Source organism: Monodon monoceros, unplaced genomic scaffold (genome assembly GCF_005190385.1).
Source record: "Monodon monoceros isolate NGI ecotype Baffin Bay Population unplaced genomic scaffold, NGI_Narwhal_1 Super_Scaffold_18, whole genome shotgun sequence".
Taxonomy (NCBI): Eukaryota; Metazoa; Chordata; class Mammalia; order Artiodactyla; family Monodontidae; genus Monodon; species Monodon monoceros.
In genome coordinates, this window is record NW_021703774.1 from 158,714,219 (window position 1) to 158,720,808 (window position 6,590).

Sequence of the window (6,590 nt, forward strand, 5' to 3'; positions counted from 1 at the left end):
CCAGTAACTTTGTCTGGTTTGAAAAGATGGCAACCATAGGAAAGGAACACCAAGATAATAACTATTAATTCCCAGGGCATCCTGCAGATCATGGTCCTCTGAAAAAGATGGGAACTGTGAGAAGGGGCTGACATAGGCTCTGATCTTTCCAGAAATGCCTTAGTACTCACTTGTTATTGTAGTTTTTCTTAGTATGTGTGATTCACCCCATGGTGTGCTGGAGCCAGCTCTACCAGCTCCTGAGAACCAACTGTGCACATCTCTTCCCAACTCCAAGTTTAGTGACATCAAGTTGGTAGCTTGAAATCAGTTGCTGGGAGAATATACACCACAGAAATTGACAAACATTACAAATCAGGGTATTTTTTCTTCTAGAGAGCTGGTTTACAGCACACCACTAGTTCCATCCCAAACTAAGCTCCTAGGAAGTAAGAATCATCTGTTTTCTTTGCAACCAGCCTTTATACCTCATCAAGTGCTCTGTCCTTTGTGAGTAGATACTAATAAGCAGATACTAGTAAGTATCTGCTAACTAAACTAAGTTGTATGGGAAAAAGAAAGATGGTTCGCGTCGTGTGGTTTTTTAATAAATGCTGAATCCAACTGTATGACCTCCAGGAACGTCTTAATACCTCTTTGCCTCATATTGAATGGAGATAGGGTCTTGCCTGACATCTCCCCTGCGGAGCTGTTAGGGAAACCACTGTCCAGTACCACAAACTCCTTGACTCTAAAGTAACTCAAAGCATTATCTCAATCTTAATGAAAACTCAGAGGGCTCCAAGTTATTCTGCAGCTGTTAGTCTTCACAGCTGAAAAGAGTCACGTAAGAGAATATGGATAAGAACACTCTATTTACTTAGATATGTGAGTACTTGAAGATGATTCGGACTGTGCTGAACTGTGCTTAGACAGACAATGGATGCAAGCGTGAATATGTAACTAGTACTCAGATGACCGAATCCACATTTCAGCTCTGCCACAGCAATTGTTTGCCTATAATACACACATTTAACATGGCACTCAAAATCTCCCTCATTTGGCCCCCAAATTTTCCCAGTTTCACCTGCAACTACAGTATCCCAAGAATCTTAAGATCCAGCCACACCAACCTCCCACAGATTTCTGAACGTGTAATATGTACTTTCAGGTTTCTCTACCTTTGTTATTCCATAAGCCCAAAACTCCTTTCTCCCGCATCTCCTTCTCCCTTCAAGGTCCAGCTCAAAGCTCACTACTCCACAAAGCCACTGCCAAACCACCTTCTTTTCTGAGGTCCCCCAATACTTGCTTGCAGCTCTCCTCTAGTGTTTATCACACTGTGCCTTGCACTGCAGTTAACTAAATAGACATCTACCTCCATGATGACACTAGACTCTCTGTGAGGACAGGTGCTGCTTCTCTAAAATTCTTTCATGCTGTGGCACAGCCAAAATTTTTTTTTAATTAAAAATAAAAAATAAAAATCTTGTCTCCCACAGCCTTGCTCATCATAGGCATTGACATACGTTGGTTCAATCAATTTTTGTTTGTGTTTGACCTAGTTAAAATTCCTCATATATGACTTAGACTTCTGCCCTTTATGATTCTCACATTCAAACTTTTTTCCTGGATTCAACACCTCCTATATCTAAAAGCCTCTTAAAATATCTTGTAGGCACCTTAAACTGAAAGACTGTTCCCTCTCAAACCTGCTCCTATGTTTCCTGCCTCAATAAATGGTGCTACCCTCCACCCATTTTCTCAAGCCAGAAACTAAGGAGCTATTTTTGACTCCTCTTTCTTCTCTTTCTAAATCCAACCAACCACCAAATCCTATCCATTCTATCACCTATATATCTCTTTTAACCAACCCCCACTCTCCATCTGTGCTGCCATCATCATATTCTGAGCCACCACACTGTTACCTGGATTTTTCCAGCTGCTTCTCATCAGTACCCTAATCTCTGGTCTTGATCTCCAATTCATTATCTACAGAGCAGACAAAGTCATCTTACTAAAGGCCATTTTCCCCCACTGAAAAATCCTTCAGTGCATTCCCTTTGCTGCTATTAAGGTGCAAAGACCCTAATATGGCTTTCAAAACCCACCAAATCTGTCCCCTGCCCACCCTGCTAGCCTCATTTCTCACAGTTCTTCCTCTCACATTGTGGGCTCCTGCCATTGCATTTTTTCCAATTTCTCAACTACGCCATAGTTCCTCACCTGAGCCTTCACCCTTGTTTGCTCTACCGGGAATTCTCTTCTCTTTCCCCTTTGGCAAGTCACTGCTAAACTTTTATGACTTATTTAAAACATCGCTTCCTCAGAGAGGCCATCTGTGACATCCCTGACTAGATCTGAGAGGGTCTTCTTGCTTCCTCAGCGCCTGCAGCATCCCCGTCACAACCATCAACCCCCTTTGTCCACCTCTCCCCCCTCAGACTACATCCTGGCAGAGAAAGGATAGCTTTTCTTTTTCGACAGGCTCCCCTGTGCTAGCTCAGTGCCCAGGACTCTCGAGTGTAATAAATAGTTTTCAAATATCAGACTTCTATTTACAAAACTGCCTACCTAAAACTTCCTAAGAAAATCTGGCACATAGCATGTATGTAATAAATTTTTGTGCAATGAGTAACTCACTTTACCCTAAAAGACTTCTAGAATTTTCTCATCTTTAACTGAGGGGATATAAATTTGCTTAGACAGCTCAGGCTAAGCTGCCTTGCTTACTGCCCATCATTATGGCCAATATGTACTGAGTCCCTACTCCACATCGGATACAGACTTCGGCTCCCTGGATATGAAAAGGGATGTTATCTGCTCTTAAGGAGCTACAGAAGGGAAAGAGATGTGTGACACTGTCACATAGTACAGGAAAAAAGTAATTGCAAGATACTACAATATACAATCTAAACTTACGTTGCGCTTCCCTGGTGGCGCAGTGGTTGAGAGTCCGCCTGCCGATGCAGGGGACACGGGTTCGTGCCCCGGTCCGGGAAGATTCCACATGCCACGGAGCGGCTGGGCCCGTGAGCCATGGCCGCTGAGCCTGCGCGTCCGGAGCCTGTGCTCCGCAACAGTGAGAGGCCCGCGTACCGCAAAAATAAATAAATAAATAAACTTATGTAAATTGAAGGTTTAAAACTGGCGGGGGTGGGGATTAGAGAATCAGTGGACTGGTGTGGCTGGCTGCCAGCAATAGAACCTAAATGATTAGGACCCTTGAGTCTAGAAAAAGCCAAAACGGATATGATGAAGTATAAAATGCCATCAAATCCTAGAATAATTGAACCAATAGATATCGTCAAAGTTTGAACCATAAAAATGTAGGGTGAAAAAAAAAAAGTAGGGTGAATTAAAATAATCACAGCTAACAACTGTCGGACACTTGTTTGTTGTCAAGCACTATTCTGTTACATATTTAATGAATTTAAAAGATGTAATACTTTAGCATGTAACAATCGTAGGGAATTTATTTCAAAAAAATGGTTTAAATGTTAAAAAATTAATAGCATAGGTAAATTAATGGGTTAGAGAAGCAGAATTAGGATGCTTCTAGTTCAACCTTCTACCCTAAGGTTGAGTCCTCTCTACAATACTCTGAATAAGTGGTAGACTAACTTCTTGATTAATACTTTCCTCAATAAGAACTCATATACTCCTTACCCCCCACACACCTCAGAACTCAAGAGGAAGGTTCTGGCTGCTTCTCTAACCTTCTGAGAATTTATCAGAGAAGATAATTATAATCATCCACGATATATCTCTCAGTATCAGTCAGAGACACAGGTCTGATCCAACATGGCAATTCTTACATTCTTTAGAGAAGCAAGTTTGGGTTGAATATCTCTTATTATCCTAAATACCATATTCCTAGCAAGTAACCCGAATCAGCTCTACAGACTACACTGGCTAATTCCAAGGTCATCTCTTCGAGCTGAGTGTAAACTGAAAAGTAGCTCTTGTTTATAGCAACCAAAACTCCTAAGGCAAGATGAGTGAGTTGCTCCTTTGGGTATTTCATGGAAGGGGACTTAGAGTATTCATTGTGGAATCACACAACACTCTGTAATTCTAGGAGCACACATGAAGGAAATATGTCAAACTTAAGTGAAAAGGAAGAATTATTTGTAGCTATTTTCAAAGACAAATAAGACACCTTGAAAGTAAGCACGACTACTCACATAAACTATCAAAAAACTAAACAAATGATAATCTGAGTTACTCTGGATTAAATTCACTTTGTGTCCTGAAAATTGTTTAAAACATGGCAAGATGTAAGCATAAGTGTCACATGATCACAGGAACATCAGAGTTGGTAGTTGAAATGGACTAACAGAAATACTAGATATCCTGAAATTTTCTAACTCCAAAATGTATTTATTCCATACTTCACTGTAATTTTTGTAGACTGTGTGGTCTATTCTTAAGAACTTTCCAAGTTAAAACTTTATTATTACATGAGGCCAAAACTCCTGGATTTTTTTTTCCCTTTATTCCTCCTCACGTATTTAGTAGGTGATCCAGGGTGCTACCAGATGTAATGAAGCCAATAAGATCACTACATAGGACCACTGTGAGGAAAAGAGCCAGGGCAAATGAAGTTTGGGATAAGTCACATATTGGTGACCACTACGTAGGTGTTTAGGGAAGCAATAGCATAAAAGGGTTTTTTGTGGGTGTGTGAATGTTTTGTTTTTTCATGTCTATCTTCCCTTTCATGATTTTTCTCTTCAAGTGTGTCAAATCTATTGTTTATTCTGCAGTACGCGGGCCTCTCACTGTTGTGGCCTCCCCTGTTGCGGAGCACAAGCTCCGGACACGCAGGCTCAGTGGCCGTGGCTCACGGGCCTAGCCGCTCCACGGCATGTGGGATCTTCCCGGACTGGGGCATGAACCCGTGTCCCCTGCATCGGCAGGCGGACTCTCAACCACTGCGCCACAAGGGAAGCCCTATTCTTTTTTTAAATTAAGTATTAAATTTCAATCTTTTCAGTTTTCATTACTAGGAATTTTATTGTATTCTTTTCCAAATCTGCTTGACAGTAAAAGGGTTTTTTGAAGGGTCGCCGTACTATAGTTGAGGAGACTTCTGCTTAGGACAAGACCAAAATACAGCCCAAACTATCCCAATGAAGTTGAGTACAAGTTGGCTATTCAATATATTTGTTGAAGTAAATATGAATAAGTGGTTGACTAACAACTAATGACAAAAGTCATCAAGTCAGTAGACTAATTTAAATACACATAATTGATAAAAGGCTGACAAATTAGGGGAGTCAGTCCATTTAATGAAGAACTCCCCCAAAGAGAGAAAAGAATCCTCTGTGAGACTCGAAATATCTGATCCTCCCTTTTCCTAATCCTCCAGGTTAAGGAGGAAAATGCCACTTCTTGGTTCTCCTAAACAGACACCAGTTAAGGTCCCTGCTGTGTCTGTTAGGAAGGGTTTTTGAATTTCTCACATCTTGAGAAGAGAATGCAGGCCTCCTCCAGCTTCTTAGACGGCCAAGCCTTCCCTTGATCCCTAAGTCAAGACTTGTGCCTTAGTCTGGGTGGATCACACTCCAGGACCTTCAAGCAAGAGTCTGCCCTCACCTCTCCTGCCCCTCAATTAGAAGACAGCAGGCCAATTCCCCTGTCATTTTAGAAAGCAAGGGTACTTTAGCCTTCTTCCCACCAATTATCTTCTCTCCCGTCCTCAAAAACACGGGTCTCCCCACTCCCGACAGACCAGATCACCCTGCTCTCCACCTATAATATCAGGAGGTACTCCCAGCTCTCTGTTATTCTCTCACAGATCTGGACCCTTCTCATTCCTTCCTCTGGAGGCTCTGAGGTGTCTTCTTACCGCCCCCTCATCTAGGGGACGGTAGGGGCCTGCTCACTTCCCCTTAGAGATCTTCTTCCTTGTCCCCTGCTCCCGCTACCGGACCTGTCACCACGCCTTCGGGGAAGCACCTGCTTCTTTCCCCCTGGACTGAATGGCCGAGGCCTCTAACGCGCCCCCGGGTGAAACGTGGACCCTCCTTTCTTCAGCAACCCACTCTCTGCTCTTGCTCCCCACCCCAAGGCTCCCAGGGATACTCCCGGGCTGGCAGCGGGCTTCCTTCACCATTCGCCCCACTTTCACCACTATTCCCTAGCCTGAGCGCGACCCAGGCCTCTCCCCAGCTCGACCCAGGCCTCTCCCCAGCTCCTCATCGAAGGTCCTGGTGCTCCCCGGATCCCGCCTTTGGGGATACCCCTGGATCCCCGGACCCCTCCCCAGGGTCCTGGGCGTTCGGGCCTCCCAGTCCGGAGTCGCTCCGGCCCCTCTAGGTCCCTCGGCCGAGGACTTCCGGGCCCCTCGGTCCGGGGCTCCGGGGCCCCCCAACGCCAGGCTCGCCGGCCCCCGGCCGCTCTCGGCCGGGGTCCGGACCCGAGCGCCGCGGCCGGCCGCGCTGGGGGCGGCCCGGCTGCTCGGGCGGACCCAGCGGCAGCGTCCCCCCACCCCCCCGCGGCGCCGCGACGTCCGCTCGCTCCCCGGCGGCGGCGGCGGCACGCACAGGGCGTGGGGAGGCGCCCTTTTTTTTTTTTTTTTTTTTTTTTTTTTTTTTTTTTTTTTT

The 6,590-nt window shown here is 44.8% G+C and overlaps 1 protein-coding gene across 5 annotated transcripts in view; it reads right to left on the reverse strand.

The window, feature by feature from the left end:
- The window catches only part of GMEB1 (glucocorticoid modulatory element binding protein 1), a 29,335-nt gene that overhangs the window by 22,164 nt on the left and 581 nt on the right, over positions 1 to 6,590 (reverse strand). The window contains exons 1-2 of one of the 5 annotated variants that reach the window (XM_029229395.1): positions 1,908 to 2,875; positions 171 to 313 (exon numbers count right to left, since the gene is read on the reverse strand). The exons of 2 other annotated variants lie outside the window; for them this stretch is intronic. The gene's annotated coding sequence lies outside the window, so the exon portion shown is untranslated. Of the gene's footprint in view, positions 1 to 170; positions 314 to 1,907; positions 2,876 to 2,901; positions 2,928 to 6,590 lie in introns of those variants that run through there. 2 more of the 5 variants (XM_029229397.1, XM_029229396.1) reach the window with 2 other exon arrangements.